General features: G+C 41.9%; 1 long non-coding RNA gene across 3 annotated transcripts in view; it reads right to left on the bottom strand.

Annotated features, from left to right (window-relative positions):
• LOC139186436 (uncharacterized) overlaps positions 1-19,666 on the bottom strand; it is a 32,797-nt gene extending 13,131 nt beyond the window's left edge. For 2 of the 3 annotated variants that reach the window (XR_011569979.1, XR_011569978.1), the window contains exon 1: positions 19,523-19,666. This is a non-coding gene — a long non-coding RNA (uncharacterized lncRNA). The remainder of the gene's footprint in view (positions 1-19,522) is intronic. The other variant, XR_011569973.1, reaches the window with a different exon arrangement.
• Positions 19,667-19,984: the final 318 nt, after the last annotated feature.

The raw sequence follows: 19,984 nt of genomic DNA, 5'->3' as shown, positions 1-19,984 counted from the left end.
AGCAACTCTAGCCAATTTATCAAACCTAAGGAGTGGGATATTGGAATCTCCAGTTTAGAGCATGTCAGTCAGAAGCATGGATGACAACTTGGACTTACAATTGGTGTCTGAAGTGGGGGATGGGGAGCAGACTTGTAGGTCTGAGCTGTTAACCTGTAACATATGGTACTACCTCCCAGTACTAGGGATGGCATTGAGCTGAACTGTAGGATACTCAGCTGGTGTCAGAGTATTACTGAACAGTGTGGGAAAAACCTATAGACATTGGAACTGGTAATGGGAATTATAGTGACTATTGCAGTAATATGATTTACTAATTTCATTTTTTCCTCAGCTCTTTAGTGTGAACAACTTATCCAAGTTTGCCTGGGACGTTCCCAATTTTAACTCTGGAACTCTGGCATCCTAGGAACTCTCTCTGTCTTGGACAAACCTAAACAATTAGTGAATCCATTGGTTGCCATCTAGAAAATTTCTGCTGCAGATCACATGGATTATTAGAAGACAAAGGCAACCCATTTATGATCTGAAAGAACCAAGTTATTGGGGAATAACATTGTAATCCATGTCACAAGGAGTACTGTGCATATCCTGTCCCTATACCTCTCACAGAAACTACATAATTCAGGGCATGTAAAAGGCATGGGATAGTTGTTGACTTGATACATGAACAGCATGGTATTTTATGTGTCAACAATTTGTGAGATGGACACAGTTGCAAATAATATGATTTTAGGTAAAACCAAATTCATGAATAGTGAAATTTTAAATATAAAATCTTTGTTTTCTATATAAATGGGCAAGTTTTTGGAACAATACTAAATCATATATCTTGACTATTTTTTGTGTGTCTGAAACCACCGGTATTCACTTTTTATAATAATGGTGCTCCTGAAAGACACTATGAAAAAATAATTTTTTTGTAAATCATATATTTAGTGCCTTGCGCTTCCCTGGTAGCTCAGATGGTAAAGAATCTGCCTGCCAGTGCAGGAGACCCAGGTTCTATCCCTGGGTAGGGAAGGTGCCCTGGAGGAGGAAATGGCAACCTATTCCAGTATTCTTGCCTGCAAAATCCCAAGGACCCTGGCGGGCTACAGTCCATGGGGTTGCAAAGAGTTGGACATGACTGAGTGAGTAACATAGTGCATTAGGGAGGCTCTTTGAGAGAATCAATATAGCCCCTCATCTGATTAGTTTTGTAAATGTCAGTTTCAGATAGATAGTTATTGTACTAATTGAAAGTAGATAATACCTACACTAAAACACTTGGGGAAAAATAAACTTCAAGAGTAGTATTAAATTTGCAGATCTGGTTCTATGCTGATATGGATTTAATCTTCAACAAGACAGTTTTCCATTTCTCTGGAGACACAATTAACTTCCTTTTCTCCTGTGGCTCTCTGTGACCCCAATCTAAAAACTCCCTTTTCTGACACTTGCTTCCTCTTACCTTGCTAAGTTTTCTCAGCACCTTGTCCTTCTGATATAATGTGTCTGGGTCTTGTCTTGTACAACTGTTTAGAACACCAGGAAGAGGCAACAGATCACAGTCATGAGGAGTACTGAAAGGAGATTTACCACTTTGGGGGTAACCAAAGCCATATCACTTACAAGCAAACCCCAAACTGTGGTCAACTTGTAGTTCAGTTCAGCTCAACTCAGCTCTCTTTTCAGTTGCTCAACAGGACCTTTGTTCTTCCAATCTTGAAGACTTCAAACACCCTCCATAATTGAAGAAACATGGTTTACAGGGGCATCAATTAAAATGAAAAATCTAGGCTAACCCCTCTCCCAGTTTCTTAGAAGCAAAAGAGAGATCTGGGGGCCTCTTGTGTACTGTAGCTGCTGCCTAAGGTATGAGCACCTGCTGGTCTCTCTTGAGGATCCTTCCTTGGTTCCCTCTCCCAAATGTTCTTATTGTTATTTTCAAGTCCTAGATTGGGCTTGACCTAGGCTGGGGGAAGTTATCTTTCTTTTTCACTTCTTCTTCAGGTGAAAAACGAGGCTGACATATTTATGGATTTTTGTTACTTGTTTAATAAATGGCACCCTGGGACACAATTCTAGGAAAATGACACTTTAAGGAATAATGTCTCCAAAGGTGGTGAGTGGGCAGAATTAGCCACTGTGGTGAGAAATATTCCACACTATGCATTTCCAGCAGACTGGCGGTGGTCAGAAATGCTCCTCTTGATTCTGTCTGCAGCGGTGTATACATGTTGGTAAAATGCCTCTCACGGACATTTACAGGACTTCAGGACTAGGAGAGAAACACTTTTCCTCTCCACTCTTTATGCTGGTTTGTCATTTCAAATGGAAGCAGCAGGGTTGAAACATGCCAGAGAGCTTGTCATACTTCCTCCAGAATCTGAAATACTTTTCTGAAGAATGATTCCCTCCACTCTTTAAAAAAAAAAAATTAATTAATTTGTTTATTTTTGGCTGTGCTGGGTCTTTGTTGCTTCACGGGCTTTTCTCTAGTTGCGGCAAGCCGGACTTTACTCGTCGTTGCGGTGTGTGGGTTTCCCCTTGCAGTGACTTCCCTTGTTGCAGAACAGGGGCATTAGATCAAAGGCTTAGCAACTGTGGCCATGGGCTTAGTTGCCCCTTGGCATGTGGGATCTTCCCAGAGCAGGGATTGAACCCATGTCCTTGCACTGGCAGGCGGATTCTTATCCACTGCACCACCAGGGAAGTGTTCCCCCCACTCTTTTTAATGACACTCTATTTCTCTTGAAAGACAGAAAATAATGACTTTATTTCATAGGGTGTTGGGCTTCCACTGTGGCTCAGCTGGTAAAGAATCCGCCTGCAATGCGGGAGACCTGGGTTCAATCCCTGGGTTGGGAAGATCCCCTGGAGAAGGGAAAGGCTACCCACTCCAGTATTCTGGCCTGGAGAATTCCGTGGACTCTATAGTCCATGGGGTCGCAAAGAGTCAGACATAACTGAGCTACTTTCACTGGAGGAAGTAGGAGTCTTCCTGATGTAGTTGTATAATTTCCTCATATTTTAGAGATGGGGAAACTAAGGCCCAGGGAAATAAAGAAAGTCATCCTTCATCTCACAGTGAGTTTGCATGTTATCGATCAGGCCAAATCTCAGTTTCCCCTTCCAGTGCCCAGAAATAATTCCCTGGGGATAATCTCAAGAGAATGTGTTTCAAAACCTGGAACCCAATGCCTCAGCCCCTCCTTTTTCCTTTTTCTCATTCCTCACCTGTGCTTTGTTCAGTAATGGGCCTGCTGTAGCCAGTTCACCAGGCGGCCCATGGGCTCCTTAGAGAGAATTAGTCTTGGGCTCTTGCCTCAAGGGCCCTGATTCATTTCTAGCCATGATTGCATCATTGTGCATGTGTGTCTCTGTGTGAGACATGTGGGTGTTTCTCCAGTCATATGAAAGAGTTCGCCACAGCTATCCACCCTCCCCTCCCCACTCTGCTTTCTATCATACTCCATCAGCTATGGCTAAATAATAAAATCAAGAAGGAGGCAGCCACGAGGGACTTCATACAGACGAGAGGTCTGGTCCTCTTAAAGATTATACATGCTGCCATAGGAAACATTAAGAATTAAAATCATGATTATATTGGGTGTTTGCTTTGCGATCCTTACTAGCGTTTTGAGTCAGTGAATAAAGTGAGGTTGCTGTTTTAATTGGCTCCTTGCGAAAGTGGTTGGACAGGGTACTCAGGCTTTTTGGGGAAGTATATAGACATCTCAAGATAAAAGGTTTTATATGAGGGAAAGGTTATTGCTATTATTTTGAACTTTCAGAGTGATTTCCTTTTTGCATATTTATGATATTAATATAACTTTAATAGAAGGCTTAATGTGCAAGTTGCTAAGCACATTGCCCAATGGAAAAAACTAATGATACAACTACTGCAATGATAAAGCAGTTTTCAACTACACTTAATTATCTCTCTTTCTTTAAGTGCAATTGAAAGATTGATGAAATCTTAAAAATATGCTGGAAAAGCTTCTAGAATGAAACAGTTTAATTTTAAGATTTATGTTTTAAGTAGAGACCAGGTAATATTCTCTCTGTTTAAAAAACAAAATTAAGATGAGATTTAAAAGTTTCATAATTGTGTGATATGTATTAGTATCAGAGAAATCGGATGTTGAAATGGACACAATGGAAAACTGAAGTGGATATATTCTTAAAAATGGTGTGAAAGAGGGAGGGAGTGTGGGAGTCCTTAGTGAAATAAATCTGACATTGACCTAAACCTATTTTAGCACTAGGCTTTGGTGTAGTCTATGCATAACTTGAGCAAAGAAAGTTTGGGCACCATTTGTTCTTTACTGGTTGAAACTGTGGCTTGGGGCTTGTAGACCATGTTTTATTAATTCTTAAGACACTGAATATGGTCCACTGTGTCTGTGGATGGAAGTTTTATTGCAAAAACTGTTTACTGTTATGTAAGTCTGTTTCATACAACCATGTGAGTTGGTTCAGCTACATATTTACAACCTCAAGCTTTTGCTGGGTCCTCATTGCAGCCATAATCCTATGCTTCCTTTCCTGATCATTCTGAACAGCCTGGCTCATGACATAACCTACTGAAAGTGAAAGTGCTGGTCACCCAGTCATGTCCAACTCTTTGCAACCCCGTGGACTGTAGCCTGCCAGGCTCCTCTGTCTATGGAATTCTCCAGGCAAGAATACTGGAATGGGTAGCCATTCCTTTTCCAGGCGATCTTCCTGACCCAGGTACCAAACCTGGTCTCCTGCATTGCAGGCAGATTTTTTACCATCTGAGTCACCAGGGAAGCCCATAGCCTCTTAATTCACAGAATACACATATCCTGACCAGCAAGAACTCCTTCAACTTCTTTTTTCTGTCATATATAAACAGTGACAGCCATACCCTCCTTCTCTCCAAAGTCCTCCTTTGTTCAGCCTAGCCCCTTTAAGTGAGCTCTGGGTTGCAGACACTTCCACTCCCATCTCCTAAGGGGGCTCAGTTCAGGGTGCTTTACTAGGTGCTTTCAGTCACTCCTTTTCTATTGGTTTCTGCCCTCAGCACATACATACACTCAATTTCCCCCCATCTTCAAAAATATATATACAACTTTCCCTTGACTGAGAGTGTCCTAGCTACTGTAAGACTCCTTTCCATATATAGTCATAAGTGTAGCTTATTCTACTTCCTTATGTTTCATTTATAACTTAGCTTAGCTCAACCTTACTTCCATCCCCATCACTAATCATGAAATACTTTCACCTAAATCATTTAGCATCTTCTAAACTCCAAATCCAATAGGGTTTTTGTTAGGCCTCTGATTATTTGGCATTCTGGGGTGTTCGCTTAGAGAAAAATCTTCCACGTGATCTCTTTCTCACATCCCACATCTGATCCAACAGCAAATTCTGTCAGCTCTACTTTCAAAATCCATCCAGAATTCAACTACTTCCCAACATCCCACTGCCACCTGGTCCAAGTTACGATGACTTCTTGCCTGGATTATTGCAATGGTCTCTTAACTGGTCTCCCAGCCCCTGCCCTCACCCTCCTATACTCTGTTATCATCCTGCAGCCAAAGAGTTTCATGCTTAAATTAGGTCATGCTATTTCTCTCCTCAACCCTCTCCAATGACTGTCAACTCACTCTGAGTAACAAAGTTCTTAGTAGAAGCCACAGGGCCCTACAGGATCCTCCCCTTATTCCTGTTTTTAGCTCTTACAGTTTCTCTTGCCTCTCCCAGACCAAGACTAGCATAAAGATCACAAAAATTGTCTGGGGTGCAAAATTGAAGAAGGTTCCCTCTCTCCATCTTGTATGTCATTCTTAAAATGATTATTGACAACTATGGACAACTTCTTAAAATCCCTAAGTTGCCTGGTTTACCTTTAGTCTCTTTGACTTTCTCCTGCATTCATCCTCACGCCCATCTAAGCAGCATGGTGTAATCACGCAATGGTCAGGTTTTGCTGTGCGGATATGGAGCTAGAGTGCTTGAGTTCAGTTTCTAGAACCATGTGGCCCTAGACAATTATTTCAACATTCTAAGCTTCGATTTCCTCATTTGGAAAATTGAAATAATAATGTTTACTCTGTAGTGTTGTTGTCTGATTAAATAAGTCATATAAGCATTTAGCATGATGCCTGGCATACAAGTGCTCAGTAAACATTCATTATTATAGTAATAACAACATCATTCCTCCTGTGTGCATCCACTTAAAGCCCACTGTCCTCTCTAGTAAACTAATTGAGTTTTTCCAGAACAACTGCAAAACAATTCCTGATAGAAATTAACTGATTTTGTCTTTAAAGGCAAAGAAGAGGAATGACATAGTTCACATTCCTTTTCTTACAGGAAAAATGTTAAGGGTCACACTTTTGCCAAGAAATTTGAAGACCAAAGTTAATTAAAACATTATTCCTAGAAAGAAAGAGGAACATGACATTCACAAAATTCCCTTATCAAATCACATGCTGAAGTTATACAGTATCAATGACATACAAGATGGAAGAGAAATTATAATCACATGTGTGAGGACCAGCAGAGATTTTTACTTGGCACATAGTGGGCTGAATCTTGGCATATGAGTGGTATATATGAATGAAGTGTTTGATGACTTTAAATTATATTTTTCTAAAACTCCAGGCTACTGGGAGAGAATTTGTTTAGCTAACAATGATTTTGTGAGTCATTCTATGAGATGCACTAGTAGGGTTTATACTGATGGAACACAAGCTGTGGGCTCAGCAAGGAACTCTGTGTGTTCCTTCTGCCTAGAATATTCTTTCTTCAGATTCCATCATGACTGTCTCCTTTTTATCAGTTAGGTTCCAGTGCCTTAATCTCCAGGAGTCAGAGCTCCTAACAGTCATTCTCCATCTCATTACACTGTGTTATTTTTGACTGACAGTTGCAGTCAGAGAAGGGAGTGTGGTCATCTTTCTGCTTCTTTTCTACTCTTCCCTCTGCATATATCTAACCTTGCTTTCTGACACTACAAGTGTTGAAGCTCAGGGAAGTACTTTGTAAATGGTCAATGCTTTCTCTTTCCCTTCTGGACACTCTCCTGGCTTCTTTGGAGACGCTGCTGGTGTTCCCTTTACCTGAAGTTCCCTTCATAAGTGAATAAATTTCTACTGTGGCAGTGGATGGGAACCCTAGGAGAAACCTAGACGGTGTATTAAAAAGCAGAGACGTCACCTCCTGACAAAGGTCCATGTATTGAAGGCTATGGTCTTTCCGGTAGTCATGTACAGATGTGAGAGTTGGACCATAAGGAAGGCTGTGTCAAAGAATTGATGCTTTTGAGCTGTGGTGCTGGAGAAGACTGTTGAGAATCCCTTGGACTGCAAGGAGATCAAACTAGTCAATCCTAAAGAAAATCAACCCTGAATATTCATTGGAAGGGTTGATGCTGAAGCTGAAGCTCCAATATTTTGGCCACCTGATGCAAACAGCCAACTCAGTGGAAAAGGCACCCATGCTGGGAAAGATTGAAGGCAGATGGAGAAGAGGGCAACAGAGGTTGAGATGGTTGGATGGCATCACCAATTCAATGGACATGAACTTGGGCAAACTCTGGAAGATAGTGAGGGACAGCGAGGCCTGGTGTGCTGCAGTCCATGGGGTCACAAAGAGTCAGACATGACTTCATGACTGAACAACAACAAATGGAAACCCTCAACCTGGCCTCACTGCCTAGCTACAACAACAAAAATATCTCAAGTCAGTCTCCTTTTCCTGCTCTCTCAACCCATTTTCAGGCAATGAATCTTTTCCTATCCCTTTGGTGTGGTAGCATTGGTCTTATATTTGGAAACAAATTTTGGGAAGGAGGGTCCATCTTGCAAGGGACCCACAAAAATTGGTACAGTAAGCAGGGTGACCACATTATTTAATGTGTTTGACATTAGTATAGCCCTCCTAGCTCTCTTATGGTTGCTGTTTACATGATATACCTTTTTCCATCTGTTTACTTTCAATTTACTTGTATCTTTCAATATAAGGTATTTAATGTCTTCTACCAGCAGATAGTTAGATTTTGTTTTTTGTTTTTTAAATCCAATCTGATAATCTCTTTTTGATTAGATTGTTTAACTCATTCATGTTCAATGTTATCATTGATATAATTGGACTTACATCTGACATTCTGATGTTTTGTTCTCTGTGTCTCATGTCTTTTTTCCTGTTGTTTTTCTATGTCTCTTTTACTACCTTTTTTTTTAGAAAGTAGACTCAGGATGGGGAACACATGTATACCTGTGGCGGATTCATTTTGATATTTGGCAAAACTAATACAATTATGTAAAGTTTAAAAATAAAATAAAATTAAAAAAAAAAAAAAGAAAGTAGACTTTATTTTTCAGAATAGGACTCCGGGAGTTGGTGATGGACAAGGAGGCCTGGAGTGCTGTGGTTCATAGGGTCACAAAGAGTCAGACAGACTAAAAAGTGACTGAACTGACTGACTGACTACATTTATAGAAAAATTTAGAAAATATTAGAGTCCCTATATATGCCACCACTAATTTTCCCTATTGTTAACTTCTTACATTAGTATAATACATTTGTTACAATTAAAGAACCAGTATTCCCAGTGGTAAAGAATCTGCCTGCTAATGCAGGAGATGCAGTTTCAATCCCTGGGTCAGGAAGATCCCCTAGAGAAGGACACGGCAATCCACTCCAGTATTCTTGCCTGGGAAATCCCATGGACAGAGGAGACTGGCGGGCTACAGTCCACGGGATCACAAAGAGTCAGATATGACTTAGCAATGAAACAATGACAACAATTGATATATTAAGTAAATTCCATAGTTGATTTAGATTGTCTTAGTTTTTAAAAAAAATTTTAAAAGCTTTTTAAAAATTTAAGCTTTAAAAAACTGAAAGCTATCATTTTGGCCACTCAAAAATGTACAGTTCAGTAGCATTTAGTACATTTATATTGTTGTCTACCCATCACCACCATCCATCTTTTCATCTTCCCAAACTGAAACTCTGTACCTATTAAATACTAGCTCCAACCGTCACTCTGCTCAGCCCCTGTCAACCACCATTCTGTTTTCTATCACCATGAATTTGACTAACTAGCTACCTCATATAAGGAGAATTATGAAATATTTGTCCTTTCATGTCTGGTTTATCTCATTTAGCATCATGTCTTCAAACTTCATCAATGTCAAAGTTTTCTTCCTTTATAAGACTGAATAATATTCCACTGTTTGTGCATACCAGATTTTGTTTATTCATCTGTTGATGACCAGTTGGATTGCTTCCACCTTTTGTCTATTGGAAGTAATGCCGCTGTGAACATGAGCACACAAATATCTGAGTTCTGCTCTTGACTCTTTTGGGTATGTACCCCAGATTTCCTTAGTTTTTACTTATTTTCTTTCCTCTATGATACCATCCATGATACAATATTATATTTGGAAATATGAACATATATTTGTAACAAATATACAAATTTGAACATTATATTTGTAATGTAATACAATATTATATTAGTTTCCTCTTAGGAGTGACAGCTCTCAGACTTTCCTTATTTTTGATGATCTTCATAGTTTTGAAGAATGCTAAGATGCTCCTCTATTGAAATTTGTCTAGTGTTTTTCTTATGATTAAACTGGCATTATAGGGTTTACTTGATCATAGAGATCAAGGGCCATTTTCATTACATCATGTCAAGATACATACTATCAGCCTGACTCATCATTGTTGATCTTGACCTTGATCATTTGGCTGAGATAATGTTTCTCAGGTTTCTCCACCATAAAGGTACTCTCACCTAGCTGTATCTTCTATATTGATTCTTTGGAAGGAGGTCAGCAGTCTACACGTAGGGAATGGGAAGTTAGGTTCCCTCATTAGGAACAGAATATCTACATAATTTATTTGGAATTCTCCTGCCAGGAGATTTTTCTCTTCTCCCTATTTATTTGCTTATTCAATCATTTTTATATCAGTGTGGGCACATGATATTTATTTTTATGCTATGGGCTATAATCTAATGCCATTTTATTTATTTATTTTGCTCAAATGATTCTAACCTTGGCCACTGGGAGCTCTCTCAATCGGTTCCTATATTCCTTTGGCGTATCTCTATCAATGTAGGGTTTTAATTTATTTTTTAGCACTTCCTTATTTCTGTCATTGCAAAATACTCCAGGTTCATCTTGTATATTTCTTGCCCCTGTCCTAGAATCAGTCATTTGTCCAAGAAAATCCTGTTTCCTTTTGGTTGAGAAGGGTATTAGAAACCAAGATCTGGGAGCTAGGTGTGCTTATTACTATTGTTTTGCATGTCTCACATTTTTTTTGTTTTTTTTTGGAAACTGAATTTCTTGGTAGTATATTATAGCAACTCTAGATACCAATTCCCTTCCTTACTCCCAAGGGATGGTGGTGGTTGTTGGCTTTGTCAGTTGTTGATTTGTTTAGTGATTTGGCTGAACTAATCATGTGGCATCTATTTCCCCCTCAATGGGCAGCCCCTTTAATCCATACTTACATTTTCCCCCTTGTTTTTGCTTTTAAGCCTGTCTACCCAAGGGCTTCACTGGTGGCTCAGACGGTAAAGAATCTGCCTGCAGTGCAGGAGACCTGGGTTCAATCCCTGGGTCGGGAAGATCCCCTGGAGAAGGAAATGGCAACTCAATCCAGTATTCTGACCTAGAGAATCCCATGGAGAGAGGAGCCTGGCAGGCTGTAGTCCATGGGGTTGCAAAGAGTCAGACACGACTGAGCAACTCACACTTTCACTTTTCTTTCTTCACCTAAGTAAGGGTCATCCCTAGGTCTGGGTTGGCATAAGCCACTTATTGGCCAAAGGTAGTACTTATCCCCCTTAGCCAGTCAGATTTTTGCTGTATATTTTATGACATCCATGTGGCTTCAAGGCTGCTATTACAGTTCAGGGAATTTGTGTTTATTGCCCTATGTTCAGTGAAGGACTTATAGCTTGGAGCTTCTTTCTCTGATTGTTCCCAGGAGGGCTCAGCCTTGGGGATGCCCATAATCTGCCAGTTTGTTAGGGGCGAGTGTGATTTTAGTTTTAAACCTAGGTGTCACCCTGGATCAGAATTCCTACTCTTCATGGTTTGGTCAGGGGGTGTGTTTAAGCCCCTTGTGCCAGCAAGGCTTCCATCCTGGACTCTGACTGCTCCCAGGAGGGCTTTTCCTGGCTGCTCTTTTCCCAGTTCTCTCTGTTAAACTTCTGGCTGCTCTGCTGTTTTGCATGTCTTCAGGAGCTATCCTTCTCCTGTTAATTACTCTCTACCAAGATCTACAATTACTCTCTACCAAGATCTTCACTGGTGGCTCAGAGGTTAAAGCGTCTGCCTCCAATGCGGGACACCTGGGTTTGATCCCTGGGTCAGGAAGATACCCTGGAGAAGGAAATGGCAACCCACTCCAGTATTCTTGCCTGGAGAATCCCATGGACGGAAGAGCCTGGTAGGCTACAGTCCACGGGGTCACAAAGAGTCAGACACGACTGAGCAACTTCACCTTCACCTTCAAGATCTCCAATGTTTCTTAAAACACCCTTAAGCATAGAGATCTCTACTTCCTTTTCCAAATGATTAACACCCTCAGGCAGAGTTTCAGGATCCTTCATCCTTCAGGTCTGCCTCACCTCCTGGGTGGGACCCTCATGCTGCTACACTAGAACTCTACTCCAGTTCTATGAGGGCACTGGTTGGGGATGGGGCAGTGCCAGCCCCTGGCCTTCTCAGCTTGCCCTTTCTGAACAGAACCTCTATAATGGAGCTGGGGCAAGGGTGATCAGGGTCCTTGTACTTTCGGTGAGCTACAACTGGTGCAGGACTTGGCAAGGCGCCCCATCCCCTAGATCTTTCTTCCTAGGAATAGAGCTTCTGCAACAGTGGGCTAGTGTATGAGAAATATTGCTGGCAACATGCCACTCCTGGGGTGAAATCATAGCCCAGACGGTGCACTTTAGGGAGAGGAGGCCCCTCTCTTCTTTGCTGCACATGCCCAGGATATGGGAGTTAAAGGAGCAGATGGTGGCAGACATGTCATAGATGCTTGTTCTTATGCAATTCAGCAGATTATTTTGCACGAGTATTTCTCCTTTTGCTCTATGCCCTTAAGATAATTTCCAGAGACATTAAATGATTTTACTTTAATTTTTGTAATTTTCTGTATCTAAATTGTTGTGATGCTAGGGAGAATTCACTGGGAGTCCCATTCATCATATTTTAATGGTCTTTTACACCAACAATATGTTCCCTACCATAAATACTTGACACAGTCTTCCACCATGTTAATGTTGCTGCTGCCATGGATTGCTTGGTGGGGAGTGGGGTCTGAGAAACAATGAGAATGCGAGAGCTATGGGAGAGCTAAGGAAAGAACCAGCCCTACCACCACTGGGGAAGGAAACAGGTTTTAATTTTATCAGGGGCTTCTGATTGTAATTCAGGTTGATGATCATCACCCTGGTCTTCTTACTACATTCATTCTAGCCTTCTGGGGATCCTGATATAGCCATCTGATGTTTCCTTAGGCATCTGAACTAATATCAGCACCAAATAGCATCTGTTCACTGTGAGGAGAGAAAATGCACTTTAATTGTAGCAGGAGGAATCTGGGCTAAATGTGAGGAGATAGTCCCTGATCAAAAGCGTCAGCCTGAGAGGTCTTTTTCAAGTGAAAATCAGATCATGCCTCTCTGCTGCTTCAAGCCCTCCAATGGCTGCCCAATGCAATTAGAATAAAGTCCAATCTCCTAACCAAAACCTACATTTCATTTCACTCTCTGTCATTCACATTGTTCAGTAACTCGGCCTTTCTTTCTGTCTTTCAAGTCCACCAGGCTCGCTCCTACCCTAGGAGCTTTGCATTCTCTACCTGGAATGCCCTTCATCAAATCTCCACATGGGTAACTGTGAGCAACTGTCTTAATTCCAAGTTTACCTTCTCAGGAGGACTTCCTGGACCATGATATCTAAGGTAGGTTCCCCACACCCCCATTCTTTATTGTTCACTATTCCTTATTAACCTGCTTTCACTGTCCTACTAGAGTGTAACTTCTAGGAAGCAAGAATCTTGATGACTCTTAGTTATGCTGTCTGCTCTCGCCTAAGTACTAGAAGTGCTTCCTATCCAGTGGGAATTTAATAAATCCAAAGAATAAAAGGAGGAATGAAAACATGGGTGGGATGAATGTCCGTGGTTTTCTTTTTAGATTTTAAATAAATGAATAAAATACTCTCTTGATGTCTCAGAAGAAGGGCCTAGATGAGATTTCATGTTGAGCTCTTGCAATGCAAGAATTCATTTTTACTAGCAGAAGAGTGCTTTATAGAAAGTGGCAGCCTGAAGTGTTTTCCAGGGAAGTAAATCCTCCAAACAAGAACAATTCAAAATATATTCAGCTATTCAGTTGTTTGGGTCCTGGTTTTTATTTTTATTTTTTATTTTTTTATTTTATTTTTTTTTTAGGGACGATGTTCCGGAAGGCCATGGCACAGCCCTCTGGGCTGACTACCCCCACCCGGCACGGTAACCTCTGACAACCCAGGGGTTGCTCCCACCACCCGCCCCTCTTCTGGGTCCTGGTTTTTAGTTTCACTCTGGCCCCGAGACAGTTTCATGTACACTTGTGCCCTGTTTTGTTATAACACCCAAGGACAGGCACAGTATGAGGATAGCTCACTGTTGACCTCATATACTTGTGATTGAAATAACTTTGAATATCATGACTCATGGAAGACACAGAAACCCCAAATAATGCTGGCTTTATCAACTGAAACAAATCCTGGTTCCTTTCTATTTCGTCAACCAATTGCATTTGGTGTTTCTAGTCTCTTTTAGTCTGAAACTTATCCCACCCCCCCTTTTCCCCATGACATCACTTTTTGAGAAGCTAGGCCAGTTATCTTGTAGAACTTCCCAAATTCTGAATTTTTCTTATTGTTCTATTGTGATGTTCCCTCTGTTCCCTATACTTCTTGTAAACTGGAAGTTAGGTCAAAGGTTTAGTTCAGTTCAGGTTGTCAAGAGCTCTTCAAAAGTGATCCATACTGCGTCATAGCAGGAGGCATGGAAGGTTAGGATATTCTGCTACTAGTGATGCTAAAGTTTTTAAAGTTCTTTAATTTCAGTGTTTCTATAAGAAAACAGTTTATGTTTTGGACAGTAGAGAGCTCCTTTGTACTAAAAGTAAGGTGATTTGCAGCTTACAAAATAGACACAAGCAACAGTTTGCAAGAATAGTCTAAAATGATGACTCATTATCCATTATTCCATCAGTGATGGGGGAGACACGACTGGATGTCAAAGGGACTTGAGACATAGCTGAGGTCACACTACCTCTGCCCTGGAGGATGAGCAAATTGCCATGTGTCCTGGATCCTGGCAATAACTTCAGGGAAGTGGACTTGGGAGTCTGGGGGACACCCGGTAAAGGGGTTAGGAGGTTGGTAGTAAAGTTCAGTCAGCTGTCCCCATTGCTCTTCCCCTAAATTTTAGGAAAATCTTCAGGGAAATAATTAAACAGCCAGAGTGGAAATTCTGGCCCTACTGCTTGTACTGCTGTTATTTCAAGTGCAACGACTTTACATTTATCTATTTGATTTAAAAAACTGGTTCTTGCTTTAAAAAGCTTCGGGGCACCAGAACAGTAAAATTGTCCAATAAAATACTTAAATCAGTTGACAGCACCACATTTAAAAACACGGTGTATCACAAAGTAACATAAATGCCATGACCAGTATGAGATTCCCTTTGGCTACACAAATTTTTAAGGACAGGCTTTACAGTGGATTTAACACATGTAAACCTGCATCTGGTTGAACCAGTGAAGGCAGATGGCATGATAGCAAAGCATGTCTTCACGGTTCAACCAGACCTAGGCTGAACAAGGAGGGGAGCTAATAAAATCACAAAGTAACATAAATGCCATGACCAGTATGAGATTCCCTTTGGCTACACAAATTTTTAAGGACAGGCTTTACAGTGGATTTAACACATGTAAACCTGCATCTGGTTGAACCAGTGAAGGCAGATGGCATGATAGCAAAGCATGTCTTCACGGTTCAACCAGACCTAGGCTGAACAAGGAGGGGAGCTAATAAAAATGCAAAATTACTATCAAAGCTAACTTTTGATAGTGCATTGGGCTAAGAGACTCACATTCCGTGTATCATCTAATTGTCGCAACAAAGCTGTAAAGGAACTGTGAACTTATCCTCATTTTACAGGTGAGTAAGCCAAGGCACAAACTGAGACACAGAGAGGTTAAGCAAACGTTCCAGTGTCACTGCTTGATGATAAAGCTGGGATTTGAACCCAGACATGTTGGTTCTAGAAGCTATACTTTTAATGTTTTAAATTTCTACTGCAAACTGACTGCATTCATTCATTCAATCACTTAATGACTATACAGGTGCATGTCCATGGGCATGCATCTTAATCTGTGCCAGGCATTTCATTTTACTGGGCTCAGGAATGAAATGAAAATCCAAAACACACGGGGCTCCTCAATTCAAGCTGACCCTAAATAGTAAAGGCTTGGGATTTGTAGATAAAATCTGATGAGGGGGCCACATATCAGCAAGTTATGTAACTTCTAGTGGAGGCATTTCAGGTTAGGAAGTCTTTCCAGTCTAACCATTCCATGGGCTCTCTGTTATTAACATTTACTGGCATTTTGGAGGTCTGTTAAAGTTGATCACAGTGTAGACAACGTACAAACATAAGAACAGGCTCAAGGAAGCTACTGTTACAAGAAAGCAGTGATGGAGGAAGGATCACGAGGCAAGAGGTTTACTTGAAAAGTATCTCCCATATGAATTGCTCATGTTTGCTGTGTTTTCTTTCAAGAACAGAAACTAAATAAACATAACAAGAAAAATGCCCACTTTAACAGAACACATTTATGCTTCCATTTTGGACAAAAGAATTTTTTATGTGGAGATAAGGTGGCTTATTTCAGAGAGGGATGTTTCAACAATAGCAATGCAAACAGAAGAGACTTCTTTTCATTTGCAGTGTCTGATTGAAAGCTTATCAAACTTATACAAGTGCACAGACTATGAGGTGAAAACACACTTGATTTTTTTTTTTTAAAGACCAATAAGACAGCAACATTTGTCATTGTTTTGGACTTTATAGCGTTCAAACTGCTTTCAGATACTTTATCAGAAATAGTGTATGTGTATCTTTTCATCCTCACTGGATTCTCTCATCCTCACTCACCTCCTGGCCTGGACTCAGCTCCTTGTTCTGAGGAGCTGCCCTTCCTGAAGCTGTGGGGCTGTGGGGTGTCACCACTGTGGTCAATCTTCCACAGGCCTGGAGACTTTGGCTCTTTCAGACATTTTCAGACTTGGACAAACTTTCAGACTATGCTCTTTCAGAAGGACGTAGGAGTAGACTTTCTGGGTACTTTCAAGGGGTAGAGGCATGGGGCAATCCGGAAGTACGGGGCAGTAAGTTTTTCAGTGGGTGAATATTCATCATGCCTCATCTTTCCTTGATGGGTTGTCTCCAGGTCTAGTTTCTCCATGGATATCTCACATAATCCTGCAAATATATCTGTCAAGTAACTGGTGGTGACACGGTGGCTTCACATGAAGTGCTGGTCAATGCAGTAACGCATCATCTTTTCATTTCTTCCTGTTTTTCTTGTCTTGTTTCCTTTTGCCTTCAATCTGGATGCTCTAGGATTGTACCCTCTAAATAAAGCACCAGTACTTAATCCCTGCTTCAGGCTCTGTTAGGTCTCATACACATATTTATTTCAGACTCTCTCCGCACTTTGAAGCAGACAAGTATGTTAGTGTTAGTCATAAGATGAGAAAACTGAGGCTCAGAAAGTTTAAGTGATTAGTCTGAGATTACACTCATTTATGTGTTCATTCATTCACTTATTTATTTAACAGACATTTCTCAAGCACATTCTGTATGCTGATGGAGTCTAAGACAGACTAGGCTTCTGTCTTCATGGAATTTAAATTTTAAGTTTGAGGAGACAGATGGCATGTAAGTACCATTAATGTCTGCTAAATGAATGAATTAATGAGCAAATGAAAGATTCTTATCTTTCCCAGGATGACTGACATGAAAGTGTTCATCACTCAGTCAGGTCTGTCTCTGCTACCCCATGGACTATAGCTCACCAGGCTTCTCTGTTCATGGAATTCTCTAGGCAATAATACTAGAGTGGGTTGCCATTCCCTTCTCCAGGGGATCTTCTTGACCCAGGGAATTGAACCCAGGACTTCGAGAGATCAAAAAAACATATCAAATCTCAAATTATTTTCCCCATATTTTTGGGGGTACTATTGCTTTATTGTTGCTAAGTCATTTCAGTCGTGTCCGACTCTGTGTGACCCCATAGATGGCAGCCCACCAGGCTCCCCCGTCCCCGGGATTCTCCAGGCAAGAACATTGGGGTGGGTTGCCATTTCCTTCTCTAATGCATGAAAGTGGAAAGTGAAAACTGAAAGTGAAGTCGCTCAGTCATGTCCGACTCTTAGCGACCCCATGGACTGCAGCCCACCAGGCTCCTCTGTCCATGGGATTTGCCAGGCAAGAGTACTGGAGTGGGGTGCCATCACTTTTTATAATACTTATGCTTAATTTGCCATGAAGTAATCCATATTTGTTGAGAGCCAAATGATTACTACTACTACTACTACTAAGTCATTTCAGTCGTGTCCGACTCTGTGCAACCCCATAGATGGCAGCCCACCAGGTTCCCCTGTCCCTGGGATTCTCCAGGCAAGAACACTGGAGTGGGTTGCCATTTCCTTCTCCAATGGATGAAAGTGAAAAGTGAAAGTGAAGTCGCTCAGTTGTGTCTGACTCTTAGCGACCCCATGGACTGCAGCCCACCAGGCTCCTCAGTTCATTGGGCTTCTCCAGGCAAGAGTACTGGAGTGGGTCGCCACTGCCTTCTCCGAATGATTAGTAGGCTCCTTTTAGGACAACACAGGCAGAGGGAACAAAGGTATGAAGACAACCAGGTGTAAACAAGCCCAGTGACTTCAGAAATAGAAAGAAGGCTGGTGCAGCTGGAAGTAAAGTGTGAGAGGGAGAGAAGTGTGGGATAGGGTAGAATGATGAGCAACAGCCAGGGCATACAGAGTTCTGAATATGGGTTATGGCTTATCATAAAGGCAGTAGGAAGCTACAGGAAGATTTTAAGTGATATGATTAACATGACTGCTAAGTGGTAATTCTCAGACTTTCTGACTCTTGGACCTGAAGACTTCTACATGAAGCAGGTGTCAGAGTTTGGACTAGAAGGCAAGCTCTGAGGCTCTGACTTTTGATGGAGTGAAGCAAGTTTCATAATGATGACTCAGCTATGAAGCCCTCTGGTGATGCAGAAATATGTCTCCAATGGCACACCTTCCAATACAATAGATGAAGCGGCAGACTCATGGAGTCACTTCCACCCAAACAGGCCTTTATTGTTCCATTTATAGACTGGGAATGATATAACCTCTTATCCAGTAATGAGGTGGAGGGGCAGAGACCTACAAGTCCTTGGGAGCAGGGAGCATGTGACCTCGGGCAGCTGAGAATCATCTGTGGTTCAAATCAGTCTGAGTAATCCAGGCATCAGATAGGGAGTGTCTATCCTGATAATTCCATAAGTGAAAATTATGATATTGCCTTGTCTAGTGTAAGAGAACTGGCTGATTATATTCAGTGACAAGACAGGTGTCAGCATGGGTTTCACATTGTTTTGGACATCATCCAGAAAAGTCACAGGCAAGATAAGTAAATGCAACCTGATTAATAAAGTTCTGCTTAATTTTTGTTTGTTATTTTTGTATGAAAAGGATGATGGATTTTCCTACATGGGAGGCCTTTGCAAGGGACTCTGTGATCCTCAATAAATGGGCAGGGGACTGCCAGTATTGGGTCACTGTCCTGAAGAGAATTCAGGACTTATCCAAAGGCTTGAAGCTTGGCTCCCCCTTTACCTCTCAACTTCTATTTCCCTAAAAGAGAATGCCAGCCTGGGGACACAGCTCCCCTTTTCCCTAGGATGCCTCCCTCTAGGAACTGTGTACTTTCAGTCCTCAAGCCTTTGCTAACTCAGGAGCCCTGTGCCTTTGCATCACGAGTCCCCAGTGTGGACACCCCTTAGTTCCCAGCCCATTCTTTCTTCTGACTTTGCAGCTCTCAATCCAATAGTTTGCCTTGAGGCCAGCAAAGACTGTCCTTTTTGAGCTGACCACTAAGTGACATTTCTAGTGATGTTACTAATGTGTAGTCATCTGCTCCCTTTCTTCTCCCAAAAGCAGTCGGGGAGACAAACATTGCAGAAAAGAGATTATGGGAACTGACTGGTGATCTCGTAGGTGGGGGAAGGGAGAGAGGAAATTGAAAACGAGGTGAGCTTGGTGGAGCAGAGGACGTGGAGAAGACGCCCAGGAAAGCTGATAAACAACAGTGTCTGCGCATCGCAGAATCACACCTTCTCTGAGTCTGCTGTTTCACCAGCCTGCCCCCACCAGCCCGGCGCCTCTTAGCAATTCCCCAGCTGTCAGCTCCCTACCTGCCTGGCTCTGGCTGCTCGGCTCAGAGCTGCTCCCCTGGGCCTCTCGCTGGCTTGTCAGTGGGCTGCGTCAGCATCACGCCACACTGTCTCCCGTTGGCCCGGTGATCAACGCCTGACGGGCCGGCCCTCTCTCCCTTCTCAGCTGGGGCCAATGGGAGTCAGGGGAAGGTTTTGGTTACAAATGAAAATAAAATAAATAAGTCATACTCCTGCACTCAGGAGTCTGGGAGAAACATCTTCATGGACTCGTAAATCTTTCCTTTTAAATTTGTCCTTCTCCTTCTAGATGCCCCTCCCAACCCCCTGCACACCCTTGGCTGCCCCTCAGAGTGCAGGGAATGCAAAATGCAAGGCTTGGGCGTGGGCTAGCTGTTAGTATCTCCCCCTCCGCAAGAAGCCCCAAAGGCATTTGTGCTGTGCTCTGTGTGTGTGTGTGTGTGAAGAGAGGAACCAGCTAAA

This window comes from Bos indicus, chromosome 2 (genome assembly GCF_029378745.1).
Source record: "Bos indicus isolate NIAB-ARS_2022 breed Sahiwal x Tharparkar chromosome 2, NIAB-ARS_B.indTharparkar_mat_pri_1.0, whole genome shotgun sequence".
Lineage (NCBI taxonomy): Eukaryota > Metazoa > Chordata > Mammalia > Artiodactyla > Bovidae > Bos > Bos indicus.
The sequence above is the reverse complement of the archived record's forward strand: the minus strand, read 5'-3'. Positions and strand labels throughout refer to the sequence as shown.